The sequence below is a fragment of the Agelaius phoeniceus genome, chromosome 6, assembly GCF_051311805.1.
Source record: "Agelaius phoeniceus isolate bAgePho1 chromosome 6, bAgePho1.hap1, whole genome shotgun sequence".
Taxonomy (NCBI): domain Eukaryota; kingdom Metazoa; phylum Chordata; class Aves; order Passeriformes; family Icteridae; genus Agelaius; species Agelaius phoeniceus.
Genome location: NC_135270.1, coordinates 9,280,088 through 9,296,994, shown reverse-complemented (window position 1 = coordinate 9,296,994; position 16,907 = coordinate 9,280,088).

The window sequence follows — 16,907 nt, the reverse complement described above, 5'->3', positions numbered from 1 at the left end:
CCTGTAATGTAAAATTTCTTTTATTTTATTTATTTTATTTATTCCTGTTCTTTGCTATTGCACTGGCTGGAGTTTGATTGTGGTAGTTGCTCCCCTGTTGATGTTTCATTTCCAGCTGGTTTTATATACATATAGATATAAATATGTATGTAAATAACAATGTTTCCTGCAGGCCATGTAATTAGACCTGCAGATTTTCTCTCTGCCAAACCTTTCCTGTTATTGTTGCTTCCTCAGTGAGGCAGTGGGAGATCTGTGGCTAAATCCATGCTGCAATTTAGGTATCATTTGCTAAGTGATCCATGCCAACTACCTCCTGTTACTCCTGCTATTTTTATTATTCAAATCATGCTTGTAGAGCTGTCTGGTTTTGTTTTTTTTTTCCCTTTTCCTATTCTTCTTGCTCTCTCTAATAAATGTAACACAGGTTTCATCCTACTGTTCTGTCAGTCCCAAGGAATCTCTTCCTTCTGTTCCAGCTGCACAGCTTTGGCTGATTTCTGCCAAGTCAGAGCCTGAGTTGTCATTTCTTTGCCTCTCCTCCCCCTTGGTTTTGTGTGCAGCCCCTCCTCACTCTCTTTGTGTAAACCAAGTGAAGGATAATGAAGTTTTATGCCTTATGGGTCAATTTTCTTCCATTTCTGCCTCTTTTTTGTCTGCTTTATTTACCCACAAACCTGCTTTTCTCATCTACCTGTTGCTCCTTGCCTGGAAGCACATCCTGTGTGGCATTTGGCCTTCACCTTGATTGTCCAAATCCCCTTCTCTGCAATGTCCTTGCTATAAAACAGTGTTTTGGTGCTGCCTGTGCAGACAAACAATGCCCACCCACAGATGAAGTGCTCTGGCACTGAGCAGCTCCTTGCTGTTCCCTGCACCTCACATCTGTGCTGAAAGTGTAGCATCTCTCAAGGAAGGGATGTTGTAGCCTCTTGCTAAGGCACTGATGACCCATTTTTATTTCCCCTCGTGCTGTTCAAAGACAAAAGAAGGTGAGACCATCCAAGGGAGTTCTCTTGATTAATTGGTCTCTGCTACCTGTCCCAGAATGCAGATTGGAACTGGAACGCGCCGGCTCCCCGAGCTCAATTCACAGAAAGCAGCTGGGGACTTTTCTAATAAGCAGCAGCAGCAGCACACACCTGCCACTAAATGTGTGAATGGCCTTTGAAATTCTGCCTTGTTTCATGCATCAAAGCAGCTCTGGCTTTGGATGCAGTTATTTGATTCCATTTCCATCCCCTCCCTGGTTGTCTGTGCCAGGCAGAGAGAGGCACTTGGAGAAGGATGCTTTTCTGTGTGCTACATTCATGTTTCAGTTGAAAGCCACGGGAGGTGCCTGATTTCCATTCTTCTGGCTGCATCCTCCCTGATGAGCTGCTCCTTTGGCACATTAATAACAGGGAATCAAGTGAGCTGCAGCACTTGTGGCATCATTGTGGGGTTTCAGCAACCACTGGCACGTGGGGATTTGTTTTCCAATACTTAGGAAGTGAGAAAAGTGACACCCCCTTCACATCAATGGGGAACAGCAGAGCAGAGATGGGGAAATGCATCTGTGTCCCTGGAATAAGGAAGATTGGAATCAGCAGGCTCCTCACAGCAGGCAAATTGAGCATTCAGATGAGTGTTGGAAGAAATCAGAGTAGAACAAGCTCCACTTTCAGACCAGGAACATAAAAAAGATTTGGACAGGCAGGAAAAGATCTCCAGAGCCACTTCCAAGACCCTGTGGCCAAAGGGAGGGATGTCTCACTTAAAAGGAGACTTGATGGAAGAAGGGGCAGTAGGAGATAGGGAATAATTAACTGGGTCCTTTGAAATCTTTAAAAACATGGTTGGTAATTTGGTTGCAAAATACTTTGCAGTGACTTAATCTGCTCTCAAATGAGCCTGTTTATTGATTCTTGTTTATGGGTTTGCTTCTGGGAGGGGTGGGCAATGTAGAGGTCCTGATGGCACTTTTAAGGCACTTCTACTTCAATTTTTGTTCCCTTTAGAAGCCTCCAAACACATAATGTGTGGTCATGCTCCACAAGAGTCACCAGCCTTGCAGATGGTGGCATTTGCAGCACATTGACTCTGGGTATTGCAGGAAATAACTGTGTTATGCTTTCCCTCACAGCCTGAGGCTTTATCCTGTCTGTGTTGCTTTTATGCCTGGGGAAACTCAACTTCAGGTCAGAAGTGCTGGGTCACCAGGCTTCAAGATATTAATTTGCATGGAGGAATTGTGCCTTTAGGAACAGGCTTTTGTTTTGGGGCAGATTGCCCAAATTTCTCAATCCTTACCCCATGATGGGTGGCTGGGTCAGAACTCCACCCTTGCCACTGTTCACAGCACATGAAGCAACTGATACCCACATCCCAACCCTCTCTCTGAGGATGTGAAAGTGGAGACCCTGAATTATTTAAGGGTGTGAAGTGTACCAGGGATCCAACCTGGCAACACAAAGCCTTTCCTTGTTTGTTTTCAAATGGGTGCAATATATAGGAAAGTGTAATACAATATAATATATATATTTGATATATTCACAGAATCATTTAAGTTGGAAAAACCCTTTGAAATCAGCAAGTCCAGGCATTCTCACAGAACTGCCAAGCCCACCATTAGCCCATGTGCCCAAGTGCCACATCCACATAGATTATAAATCCCTCCAGGCATGGGGACTCCAGCCCTGCCCTGGGCAGCCTGTTCCAATGCCTGGCTATCCAGATATTTAAATGTGTATGTGTATATATATATATACATACACATTTAAATATCTGGATAGCCAGGCATTGGAACAGGCTGCCCAGGAAAGGGTAACTGAAAGGGTAACTGCAGTGAAAGCTGTGGTGAGCACAAATAACACATCATGATGATGTTGTACCTGGCTGGGGCTGTGTCAGACCTTGAGGAAACCCAATGTCGTACAGCCCTTCCAGAGAATTCTGGGCCTCTGTTCATAAACTCACTTTATCTCTAATGATGCTGGGTGATACTCAGCACTCTTGGGGCACTGTGGGTATCTAAGGTGCAGCAAATATTTCCCATATTTCCTCCAGAGCTCATCCAGCCCAGACCCCGTCACTGCAGCACACCCCAGCTGCTGTCAGGAGCGTGGGGATGGCAGTCAAGGGGAGTGTTTAGCTTCTTATTTCTGGGTTATCATAAAATGGGCTGTTCTGCCCTGCAGTCCACAGACAGACAATCTGGGACAACAAGGCACGTAACATCATTTTGATATTTTGAGAAACGGGGACAAAAGAATTAGAACAGTCTTGTTGGCTGCCTGCCTTCAACATTGCTTTGTGACAGCCAGTAAGAATTTTTCAGTAGGGAAAAAATTCTAAGCTTTTTGACTGTGATATATTTTGTAAGCAAAAAGGCAATTTATTGACATATTTAGCTGTAAATGCAGCTATTAAAAAAAATTGAAAAAAAATGCACTCTGAGCCTTCTAGCAATCAAACCATATGATTGCATTTCCCTCATCACTCTGATTTGCTGCAAGGACAATGTTGATGAAAATTAGACAAGATTTTAAATTTTCTGTCATGCTGACAGGAATTTAGTGTCAGTTTTAATGGTATCACACATCCCAGTTTTATAACACAAATTTAACTATAGAACTTGAAATCACTGTTGGATCCAACACATGTAAAATTAATAAACTGATACAATTCAGTTTGACTTAAGAGGCTTGATGCCCTGTACAACAAATTGTGAATTATAGAACCAAACACCACTCTTAGGGAATTATTTTTCCTGCTGCTTTTGCTTTTAATCCACTTTGCTGTTATTAACTTTTACCAAATATAAAACATTATGAGAAGCATGCAAACAATACATCCCATGCAGGCCTAAGTTGTCTTTACAGCACCATTTAAAAAATAAATGATTACTTTAAAACAGACAGAATGTGTGCTGTGCTGGTGATGAAGGAAAACTCTGAGATAAGATCATAACTGAGGTGAGGCTTTAGATCTGAAGCTTGAGTAACTTTGGTAATGGAGGAGGATGGATGTGTCCTGTTCTCATTGGAACTGTGGCCCTAAAAACCCCAGCTGGTATGACCCAAACTCTCCCACAGCCTCCAAGGACCTGCCAACATGCACAAAATAAAGGTCACAGAAAATGAAATTGCATTTAATTTCTTCCTGTGAACAATTGTACCAGTTTTATCCTGGCACTTTGTGTGAAGACCTGCAAGAAAAAACTTGGGATTAAGACAAAAATGCCCTACTTTGCTGCTGCCTATATGTGAGACCCAGCACTGACCATCCCATAAATTCTCCCAATTAAATCTGCCAGTTGGGATAAAATAGGTGTTCAAGATGATACTAACATGATTTATAAAGGAATATGTGTAACTAAGGAGAATTTGCAAGACAGCTGGATTAAAATGACTAATGGAATGTTTTTACATGCCTGAACATTGCCATGTTTTACTTGGGCAAGTACTTGGGCAGATAAACATCTGGTGAGACACAGAAATACTCCCAGCTGGGTTTTCAGGATGTTTTTCAGTTTGTTACCTATAGGACAGTTTGAATATGAACTGCAAGTTGTCTTTAAAATCTGATTTTAGACCCTTAAAGAGTCCAAGGGAGATGGTTCATTAGTTTTAGCAGAGCTGATTTCTGGTTGATTTAGCTGCCTGTTGATGTCAAGATATTTGCTTGGTCACCAGATTTCTTCACTGCCTCCCTTAAAGATTTCAGCTGGAGATTTTAAGAGTCAGTCAGGTAAAATCTTTAAGATCCAAAGCAGCATCAAATTGTTATAATTATTTTTTTTAATGGTGAACTTAGTTTTATCTTCTATATCCCTGGAATAAGTCAAAGCACATTTTCAAGCTGTTCACAACAATCTGCAGTGGGCAATGACACAAAAACCCCCATTGATTAAGAGTGAAAAACAGAATTAAATAAAAAGAGAAAGTTTCTAGTCTAAAACTCTGTTTGTTCTGAAGGAACATAGTGGAAATTTTATGATTTGAAAACACAAACCCTGTTATTTTAAAATTATTATAATTTTGTAATGGAAATGGAATCCCTGCTCAGTTTTAGGCAACCCCTAAAGAGGGGGAAAGCTTTAAAAGCTGTGTATATCCTTATATATAATTCTATGCTTTTATTTACTGACCTGTTACTGTCCTTTATTGGGAAGATACTGCAAGTTACTTTTAATTAAGGTAGTGATCCCTAGGGAAGGGACAGGGAAAGAGGGAAATTCCACTGCTTGGGAACCTGAAGTGAGGGAAAGGGCAGTTAGTTGTTAAATTGGATTGCAAATAGCAAATCAGAGAAATTCTGCAGTGTAGAAAACTCTGACTCTGGAAGTTAGATATAATTTTTCCCTGCTGAATTTCCTTGCTCTTACTCTACAGAACTGTTCTGAAATGGATTCTGTAATTTTTTTTTCAATGTTATGATTATTCATCAGCCATGAATATGCAAGATTTGAGCTATTATTTGAATGCAGTTGGCCAGATACATTTTATGTAGTGCCTGCTTCTTGATTGGAGAAAAACAAAGCAGTTCTTTGTTCAAATATTTGCATCCACACATTTTCCATTTGTTTTTAAACAATAGTCATACATTTGAATTTAAAGTGGCCATGACATTGCCTGATACCCAGTTAGGAATAAAATTCCCTGGAAGGATAACTTCAAGTGTGTTGAACTTGGAGAGCAGATTTAGAAGTGGCACAAATATGGGTGATGAGGTGCAGTGTCTGGTTTGTCTTTGAGCTCATAATTCAAAGAATTATTTAGGTTGGAAAGGACCTCTAGGATTATCAAATCCTACCAGAAACCCAGAACTGCCAAGGCCACCATTAAACCACATCCCCAGGGGCCACATCCACAGGGATTTCAATTCCCTCCAGGAATGAAAACTCCACTGCTGCCCTGGACAGCTGTGCCAGGGCTGGACAATCCTCTTGCTCAAGAAATTCCTGAAGCATGAAAAGGAAAAGCAGAAATAAGAGAGAATATGGCAGAGAAGTTCTGCCTATGCCAGGACTCCCAAGGCAAAATAAGAAATCCCCTAAAAAATGAAGCTTCCTGTTTCTATGTTTGTGTGCAGTGCTGGCCTTGCAGAGGTAGGGCCTATGCTTCTTTTATTTTTTCCTTCTTTAATATTGAAGATTTGGGGCAACTTTTAATTTCAGCAGCTGTTTTGGGGCTTCATTTTCTTCCTCCCTGGATATTTTGGTACTACATGTCTTGGCCCCAGCCCACTGGGTTTGGTGCTGAGGGAAGGAACAGCCCCAGAGGGTGACAGCCTGTTTGTGGCTCCTCACTTAGGGACAAGGCTGCAGTTTCAGCCTGGATGACCTGCTAAGGGGAAGTTCAGGGGCTCACAGGTGAGATGGCCCTGGAAATCACCTGTCACTTCATTAGTCACCTTGGATCAATTCCTCCCAGTGCCACTGGAATGTCCCATCCTCTCTCCTGCAAGATCTTCTTCCTTCCCTGGAGTGTCCTTGCCTCCAGCAGTGGGGGGAGCCCTTGGGGGGTTTCTGCTGTCCTCCAAAATCTCTGTGGGGCTGTCCCACGCATCTCCTTGGTCCTGGAGAGCAGGGTTGGTGCACAGGCTGTGTTTGTCCATCCCTGTGTTTGTCCATCCCTGTGTCTGTCCATCCCTGTGCATCTCCTTGGTCCTGGAGGGCAGAGTTGGTGCACAGGCTGTGTTTGTCCATCCCCGTGTTTGTCCATCCCTGTGCTCCTGGAGGGCAGGGTTGGTGCACAGGCTGTGTTTGTCCATCCCTGTGCTCACCTCACACCTGGGAGATCCAGCTGTGGATCTCTGCACTCCAGGGCATCTGACTCTGCAGCAACAGTCTTCTGCAGTTTGTTACAAGCCAGGTTGCTCTCACTGCAATCTAAAATGATTCCATGCTCAGGTTCAAGTTTTCTTCCTCAGCTTTCCTTTTTTGCCAGTGACCAAGTGCATTCCTAAAGGGAAATCAGCCTGCCCCATGCACTGTTAGTTCTAGTGCAGCCAATATGTGTAACAGGATGGGGGTTTTTTTCTGGGGGCAATAAAAACTGTATGAGATTGCAAAAGGTTTATGTATGTTTTATAGCAGGAGCAACCATTGGAGCAAAACTACATTGTTTTCCCCTTTCATGCTCCCTTTCTGCTTTCAGACCACATCACTGTGAAGTCAAGCAGGAGGTTCTTCAGCTTCACAACATGACTCAGGGAAAAAAATAGCAGTAATGTTATGTATTTATGCAGTGGCATTAAGTGGGTTGTAAGTGTTATAAATCAAACAAATAGGAGGTTAGGTAAGTTAATGCATATTTTTTTCCATTTAGATCCCCTAATCAAGCAGGAAACTCAGGGTGTAAAATATCTGGTGGAATTCACTGAAATCAAAGGCTGGTCTTTGCCAGGTTTCCCTGGGTGGGTTCCACAGCTCACTCACTCCATCTTATTTCCAGGACAATGGGATTCTCAGCAATCATAGAACAGTTCAGACTGGAAAAGGCCTCTAAGATCACTCAGTCGAACTGCTAACCCAGCACTGCCATGAAATGTAAAATTACACTCAGAAAATGCTCAGTGACAAGCCCAGAGATGGCATAACATGATTCAGATGGAATTATGCAAGTTCCATGTCACTGCCATTATGGATGAGTGGTGGAAAAGCAGAAAAGTTTAATCCCATTGAATGTGTTGGTTGTGTGTTTTATTTGGCTTCTTGCTGGAAACATTGCTAGGGAGAACTGACATATGTTTTTTTCAAAGAATAGTGAAATGAGTTGCAAAATGCTGGGGCTGCCTGTGCTTTGTGCATGTTTGTTTGTTTTTTTGGTTTTTTTTTTTTTTTTGGTAAGTAGATATTGTGGATCTCTCAGATTAGAAAATTCAAGGTGTTGCTGATAAATGCAGATGAGTTTTGATAGCAGGCAGTTTTCCAGTTCCCAATTCTTCTGGAAGACTGGGAGGCTTTAGGTGCTGAGAAATCTTCTGTCAACTGCTCCTTCTCTGTTTCCTGAATCCTTGGTTGACTCCTGTCCTCCCTAAAGGTAGGGTCAATTTTATTGCCTTTAAAGTAGTGGGAAAAAAAAACCATTTTAAGTTTGAGAAGAGGCAGGACTGGAATGTGTGATTATGCAAAACATATAAAAGAGCAAATCAACAGCTACCTCCCCCCCCTCAAAAAAAAAATTAAATAATGGTATTTTTAGTAAAATCAAAACCCCGCAAAGAATTGCCTGCACCATTGGCTCAAAGGATTGATGTCATGTAAATAAATCCCCATGGGAAGGCTGTAAATGTTACTTTGCTCTACATCAGTTTGTCCTCAGATGGCCTCTGAGAGAAGGAATGTTTTTTCTATCATTGAAGTCACCTGGTATGGAAAATTAAAAGCCAAACTAAACTTAAGGCCTTACCCTATCCCATAAATGATGTAATAATTTACCTTGCCTTTAATATCCTAATAGTTGCAGTTCAGTTTAAATGGTAATTAGCATCAAAGTGCTAATTAATATTGGCATTTTCCATCAAAGAGGCTAAAAACATAATGGGTTCCTGCAAGTCAGTGTTGAATTCTATGGAAAACTGAGACTCTGCAGTGGCAGATCATCTTCTGTGACAAAACTAGGTAAAAACTAAACCCATAAAACACTAGCATGCCTGTTTTTCTTGTACTAATTGCAAGGAATTCAATGACACCAAACCACTCTGTTATTCTGCTCTATTCTGGGATACTTTGAATATGTGCAGTATTGAATTGGTGTTCTGATGCTTTGATAGTTTCAGGTTCATCCTGTGCTGGCTCTGCTCCTATGTGGTTTTTTAAACAGCAGTATATCACTCTTTAGGACTGTAAAATAAACATTAAGAGGTCAGCTCATTTTCAGTTTGCCCTTTTGGAAATATTCTTACACAGGTCCATTACTTCGCTGTATAACATCCTTAGCAGTGCCCATCATAACCTTGATTTCAGCATTGTTTGTCCTTCCAACCTCCTCTGGGACTCTCTTTTTCCTGAAAAAGAGAAATATTCTCTATAGACAACTAAACAAAATCTTTGGGTCCATGGAGAGGTTGCTGAACTTGATACAAATCCACTCTACAGCCAGTTGTGGCATCAAAATTTGCATGCCATGGCAAACACCTTCAACTTTGGATAAAATTGGAGAATTGTCCCATTCCCAGAGCAGCCCTGGAGCCTGGGACATCTGGGTTTCTGTTTCATAGCTCTGAAACCCAGCTGACACTGCCAGGAGCAGAATGCTGTGTGTGGACCTGAAAACTTGTGCTTCAACTCTTCTTGTTCCAGGGGAAACTCATTTGCAAATAATAAATACAATAATTCATTTCACTTCAGTGTTTCTACTGTCAAAGCTACAAAAATCACTGACTGAGTTCGCCTTGCCTGTATTTCAGATTTCCCAGTTTCATCCATTTGGGATAGTTCCAGGAGCCTGAATGTCACAGAAAAGAAAAATTTTAGCAGTTTCTTGTCCTGACTTCTTAATTTCCTAAATATTTTAATTTCTCACTGCTTACAGTTGGGGTTTTGTTTTGTCACTGTGCTGTCTTGGGTGTTTTCCTGGAAATATGAGCCAAGCTGAAATTGTGGGGCTGTTGCTCCTGGAATTTCTCAGTGCAGACCTCTGATTCTCTTTTGACACCCCCATATTTTCTGCCAGTATAGGGCTGGAGAATTTCCTGCCAGTATAGGACTGTTCATGTTAAGTACAAACACTTGTATTTGCAGGAAATACATGGAATGCAGAGAAATAACAATTAATTTTTGTTTTCAGTCATTCTGTGCCCAGAGATTTATTTTGACACTGAGTGATTTTGCTCTTTCTTTACATTACCTTGGAAAAATAATTTATTAAATGATCACTTGGCTTAACCTGCTGCTGGAGTCAGGAGCTGGCAGAGGTTGCCAAGGTGTCTCCAGGAGATGGTTGGTGACATTTTGGAGCTGGCACGTGTGGGAGCTGAGTTTCAGAGGGCACAGAGCCCTGTGAGCAGCTGCAACTTTGCTCTTTTAAGCTGCCTTTTACTTTCTTGAATAACTGTGGTTTTGATGAAACCAAGGAAAACAGTGGTGAAAGGAATTAGATGTAATGACTCTAAAAAGAAGTGAAGGGGAAAGGGGATGTCCATGGCCTCAGTGTAACTCATCTTTGACAAGCTGATCTGTTATTTCTCACTGATGGAAAGGTTAAATCCATTAACTGGTGGTCTTCCACTGAGGACAGGGAGCTGACAAGGCATGAAGGGCTTGGGCCAGCAAGACCACAAAATCCTTGATCTTTGAATGCATGGCTTTTATTGTCAGCAGCAGAGACGACTTGACTTTCATATGTTCCCCCTACGTGTGAGGAAGTGAACATAAATTAATAGCTACAGTAATTTCCTCTGGGTAAATCTATCTAAATGATCTGAAATACCAGGATGCTGAAAGGCTAATGGCTTCCCTGTCTGGCATGATGAACATCTGCAGCTGTTTGTGGAGCCAAAGGCAGGTCTGGGTGCTCGCTGTCCCTCAAAATCAGGTCACAGCACCAATCATGTCTTTCTACACAAAATCCCCTTGATTTCAGTAAAATTTACGTGAACTGGATGACAGCCTGATGTAGTGAGGCTGTGTCTGACTTTCTAAATATTACAAGGCTTGGAAATGACTGCTCTGTTTGCCTTCTGAGAGATGTGAGACTACAGGTGGAGTGTTCTTATCCCCAGCTGTTGAATGTGTCACTGTTTTACACTTCTATCATTGCAACAGTCTGTAGTCAGATAGTCAAAGTGACAAATCAGCAAATCTGGGGGACTTGCTGCCCAAGTAATGGTTACACACACCCAGCCTTCCCCAGCAACAAATAAAACAGATTAGCCATAAAGTTCTAACTGTATACTTAATACATTTAAATTAATGAGTTACCTGCCCCTTAACTGAGGTGTGTAAGCATGTGTGAGTTCCTCCACCAGTGCAGTGAGAGGGAAAACAGGTTCCTGTGATCTTCTAACCCTTGTAATCCACAGACAGAACTCTTACTCTACCAGCCACTGTGGCCTGTGTTGTCAATTCAAATGAAGGAGAAAAGAAAAATCAAGAGAGAAAAAAACCATCAGTTTCATGTCCTTTCTTTTTGTCCTGGGTGTCGGTGATGTGCCAGCCATCAGACAATAGTCACATATATTTCATTTTTTGAAATTGATTTGCAGTTTGCAAGAGGCTGAGAGGCAATAAAGTCTAAGCTTACCTAACACCTGGTAGCATTAACTACAGTTCAGAAACTTCCAACTAATATAAGAGGGAACACAATTTGGATTTAGCAAGAAGCAGGATTTATGAATTCTTAATTCACTGTGACTAACTCATGCCCTTGGGAAAGTTTCTCCATCTCTATTTTACCAGATATATGTGGAAAATGAACTTGGGACCAAAGGTATTTATGAACTTTGGAAATTCAATGTTAATAAATTCAAGTAGTTAATGATTGGTAAATCATCGACATTTAACCTTAAAAATTAATTTTTCTGCTCTTGTTTTCCAAAGGTTGCTGAGATATCCCTGAGGTGCAGGTTGGTGAATGCTGACTAGAAGAGGGTAGTGCTTTGCTTTGTTTACAAAGTGTAGATGATATTCCTGCATAATAAAAGATGGCTTTAGCAGCGAGCATCTCTTCCCCTTGTTGAGCAGCCTCCTCTTTTGGCAGAGACAAGTTCTATGAAGATCAAGTTCATGTTCAGCTTGACAGCAGAGAGCCCTCATGGGTTTGATGAACTCCATCTTTTAACAACAAACTTTAATAAGCTCTAATTTTTAAAGATGTGGAGTCCATGTAATCCCCATTTTGTGTAACTCAGCTCTGTCAAAATCTTGTCGTGTAACTTCCAAGCAAACACCAGCCTTAGCAAATGGGTATGTATGGCTGTGAGTGGTTAAATGTGGCATATTCCTGATCCTGAGGAGTAAGTTTTGAGATGCCAAACCTTAATATGAAAAGAAAAAATGTTAGTAAGTATTCCTATTGGCAGGAAAAGGAGAACATCTGCTCAAGTCACTAGTGGTTTGTTGCCTGAGTTAGCAGCAGGGCAGCCTACAGCTAATTAGCTATGGCTTGATAAGAGAACAGGAGTGCAGTGGATAGAAATGTTGTCATCTGAAGTTGCTTGAAATCCCTCTAAAAGCATTAAAAACATGACACTTGACTTTCCTTTTAAATTCTTTTCCTTGGTATCTTTGGAAATTGCTGCAATGACTGCTTAGCTATGAGTGCAGACCCCCCACTTAAACCTCTGTGCATGAAATGTCCTGATTTGATCTGGTTTTCATTAAAGCATTTCAGTAAGCACTTGTCCATTCCTACCCAGAAATTTGCACATAAGCACATGCAAAGCACTGAGCACATCTCTCAAACCCCAATTTAAACACAGATTTTCCCACATATGCTGGGGCAACACTGAGATCAGCCAGAATATGGAATTTGCATTCTTTAAGCTTTTATTGTGGATCTGGTCTTGAGAGCAGCAGAGCCAGGCTGAATTTGGGACCACAGGCTCCAAACACCTCTCCTGCTTTTTTTTCCTAAACTCACCATGTGCAGGGATCTCTCAGATTCAAAAGTGCACTGTCCATTCCAGCACCTTTGAATCTCAGATATCTGCAGTTGGCTTTGGTGTAAGGGTGAGGTAATTGTGGATGCCAACTTAATTAACCTTGCATATCTGTTATGTTAATTCCTAAGACAGGCCTGCTAATGTGTGGAAACAGGAATAATCTGCAGTATGTTTCACTCTTTTCCTCGGTTCCTTGCACTCTAAGTCTGTAATTTACATTTTGTGTAAGATGCTTCATTTTGGCATAGATCATGTGAGAGTTAAATGCTAAATTCCTTTGAGAAGAATATTTTTAAAAATGATACCTATTTTTATAGGCAGAGAAATTCTATGCATTTGAATGCAGTGAGCAACACTTGTTTTTGTGTTTGTGACACACACCTCTGATGAATCTTCTTTGGTCATCTGCACTCACTCAGCTTTGTCCTCAGCCAAAAGTCTGGTAAATGAGCTGCTTCTCTGATTATTTCTGAGTACATGGATGACTGCTGCCTTCCAGTTTTATTACTGCCCAGATACAGTAAAGCACAGAAGTAAGTTGGGGAACATTCAGCAAAAGCCAGAGGTACCATATTCAAATTCCAATTTTCCTTTGCTGTTCTATTGTTCTCATTGATTTCAATTAGTTCAGACAGGAAATCCCATCGATTAGAGGCTTTCAGAGGATGGAGTGAAGCAAAGGCACAGGAGCACAACATCTGCTGCACACAACAATGAAAGTGAGGAGATTCTTTAAAAACTCCATTTCTAGCTGGAGGAGGCTGTGCTGATGTGGAGGGATGGTTGGGATGGCTGGGGTGCAGCTGCCCTGGCCCGGGCTCAGGAGGGAGCTGCAGGGAAAAGGAGGAGGAGGAGGAGGAGGAGGAGGAGGAGGAGCAGTAGCTCTGGATTAAACCACACTCCTCCTCCTCCAGGGCTTCAGATGAAGCAAGATGCCTTTGATACTGATGTGTAAAATTCTTTCCACACTTTGCAAAGCCAGTCCTGTTTCTGTGGCTTGTTGTCCCTGGAAAAGGAGTGGCAGTGGAGCAACCAAAGCACTGGACACTGGAGAGGCACCAGTGGTTTGGAGGGTTATGGTGATGTCCAACGGGCCAAGCTCTTAAATTAATTCAGTGTCACTGTGTCATTGTGCTCATAACCCAAGGGGGGAATGGATTAACCGTGGAAATCAGAAGAGCCAAATCACAAAACAATCAGAAGGAAAAAGAAAGGCACCCAAACTTTTGGTACAGGAAATTAAGATGATTTATTGTTTAATTTTTGCTGCATAGTAATAATTTTTTGCTTTTATACTAATTTGTAGAAGAATTATTTTCCTCACTGTGAACAAGGTAAGGAGGGGAAGTTAGGGAAGCCTTTCATTCTCTTTTTTAAATAGCAAGAAACTTGCAACAAACGACTCCATGGTATTTTATCTGTAATGGAAAAGGAAACAATTTCTTTCCTTGTCAGTCATTAATTTAAAAAAGTATTTTATCTTGGAGAGCAAGGGACCTGGTAAAACTTGACACAAAGTTTTTTTATATATTTAAATGCCTTATTATCTTAAAGGGCACAATAATCTTACATCAGGAGACATTCATGTATTTAACACCTCTTCCAGATCTGTGTCTAGCTGGTGCTTTTAATGACTTCTATTATTCTTGAAGAACATAAAGAACTGCTGGAGGAATCTATTCACAGACACAGGGGAAAAAGTCTGCATTAATTTAACTTTATATTGGTTTAAGCTTAATAACCTGGCTTATTAAGGCCAACTGATAAACCATGTCTGAATAGAAGGGGTAAAATAACTACTGAAGAAGTATGGAAGCAAAGTACAAAAATGGGATAAAGATGTCAAAACATCCCTCCTTAAAAGGGCTTAGGAAGTCAGAGAGTATTGAACAGAAAAGGAAACATAGAAAGGGAAAAATAGAAAGGAAAAATAGAAAAGGACTGGGATTTCAGTGGTGAAGGGCCTAAAGAGTGAGAAGGTTGAGACCTTGTCTTGTAAACAAAAGTATCCTCCAAAATTATTCAAAAGATTTAATTTGCCCATGAGAGTACATTTTATGGGGTTCAGAAAAGGTGCAAAAAAGTTCTAAATAAAATCCCTCCTAATTTATACAACTAGATAGATCTTGTATAAGATTTCATAAGTTTGGAAACTTATGAAATGCCAAGGAACATGTAGGTAGTATTTTTTAAAAAAACCAAAATATTTAACTTTTTACCTCTTATACAAAAAATCTGAATTTGGAGTCAGGGACATTATTGCTTTAGTTCTACCTCAATTTCTTGTCATTCAGCTGATGCAGGGTCTGTTTGACAGTTTTAAAAATCTTATAATAATTCTAATGCTGGACTTGCATTTGAAATTACCAGAAAGCACTGAAACCAGGTCATTAATCTGAAACAATGAGAGGTTAAAAAGTCCTTGAAACTTCCTTTGCTATGAATAAGAACCATGGGTTTTGCTCCACCTGCCCCTCTCAGCCTACAAAGTGGTCCTTCTCCAGGCTGGTGTAATTAATAATCGACTGTACCCATGGAAGGAAGTTCCCTGGAGCTGCACAGTTGTGTAATTCCTATGAAATATGGAGATTTGCTCTTGCTCCACCTCCTTTTTCTGAAGGATGAAATGTCACAGACAGAATTTCCTAATATCATGTCCAAGCTTTCTAGTTTTTCAGGCAACCGATTGTAGTTGGGGATGGCTGCTTTGCCCTGGTTTTTTTCTTGGCTCAAGAAGCTCCTGAGGGTCACCATAATGTTTTTTAAAAGGACTAAACCTACACATTTGGAACTTGAAAATGTATTTAATTATAGATAAAACTTTGGCCTTTTAACAAGGAAAAGTTTTAGACATAACAGTCAAAATGTAGGGGTTGCAAATTTGTGCTTCCAGCAGTATGTAGAATGTACCTGAAGGATGCTGAGTTTCTCTTGCATCTCAGGCATGGCAAAGATATGTGCTGTTTAGTTTGGTCATGCTTTGAGGCTATTCATACGGAATTTGATGAATTAGATGTCAATATAAATATTTTTTGTTTCCACTTTTTGTACGCTGGTCATTGGCTACAATACTGAGTTTTGAATTAAAGCATAAAAATTAATAAAAAAACTGTTGTTTTGTATAGTTCCGCTTCCCCTCCCCTTTTGTTGCTATTCAGTGTTTGGAAGTTTTTAATTGTAAAAGATGCTCTAGATGAATTTTTTTCTCCTTAGCATTGCTGTCCTATTTTCCCAGTGATATCCCCAGGGGATCTAACATGAGTTTAAGTAAGTCCATTTTTTCTCGACTGACAGAGCAAATGTTCAGATGCTTTAAAATTTAAAGAGCAAAATGTAGGCATGGGTAAATCAGCTCAGAAGAGGTAGGAAATTCCCATTCAAGCCAAATAGTCTTTTGGTTTGTTTGCTTGCTTAATTCTCCTCGGTTCTGTTTGCTTTTAATTTCCCATAAGGATGTTGCATTTTGAGAGCTTGGCATTCCCAGTATCCTTCACTATAGCTAAAACCTTCATGTTTCATCAGGGACTTGCAACCAGAAGGGAGAATGATGTGTGAACTTTGCCAGTGAATGCACCTATGGGCACAGGTCCTCTTGCATGAAAATTATTTTCATGGCTGAATGTTCATTAATATTAATGAGGTAACATAGTTGCTGTGTATATATTAAAGAATATTCCCCTTTTCAAGGACATTACTTATTTGAAGAAGAGCTACCATATAAAAAAAGTTTGGTAGCTGCACAAAGCAGTTCAGGAAGTCCAAAAGTGAGTTACTGAAGATTTTTATATGCATGTTCTGTTCTGTGCAGTTTGAAATGGTTTATATGGAAAAAAATGTAGGGAGGGTTATTGAGGGTCATTGAGTTGACACCTTCAAGAAGTCTGAAATCCATATTCTTGTGTGGAGTAACTTGAGATTTGCTCTAAATGGCATTATTGGTTTAAAGTTCGAGTTCTTTGAGGATAAAAAGAGTCCAAGATATTTTGAGGATGACTTTTTGCCATGATCCTAACTTTGTTGCATCCACCAAGGATCGTGGTTCTCCCGTCTCCCAGTCCTTCCAGTGCCTGGGCAGAGATCGTTGCTAGGAACGGGTGTGTGAGATCCAAGGCGTGCCGTGACAGCCTGCGGTGCTTTGGGCTGCCCTGGAGCCGTGGCTGCCCCTGGAAGCAGGTGCGGGACGGTTCGGAAGATGCGGGAAGCCGGCAGCAGCAGCGGCGCAGCCGGAGCGTGCGGGACCCGCACATCCCTGCCCGCATCTCCAGCCGGGATCGCCCCCGGCTCCACAGCCGTGTCCCCCGCACGCTTGTGTTGAG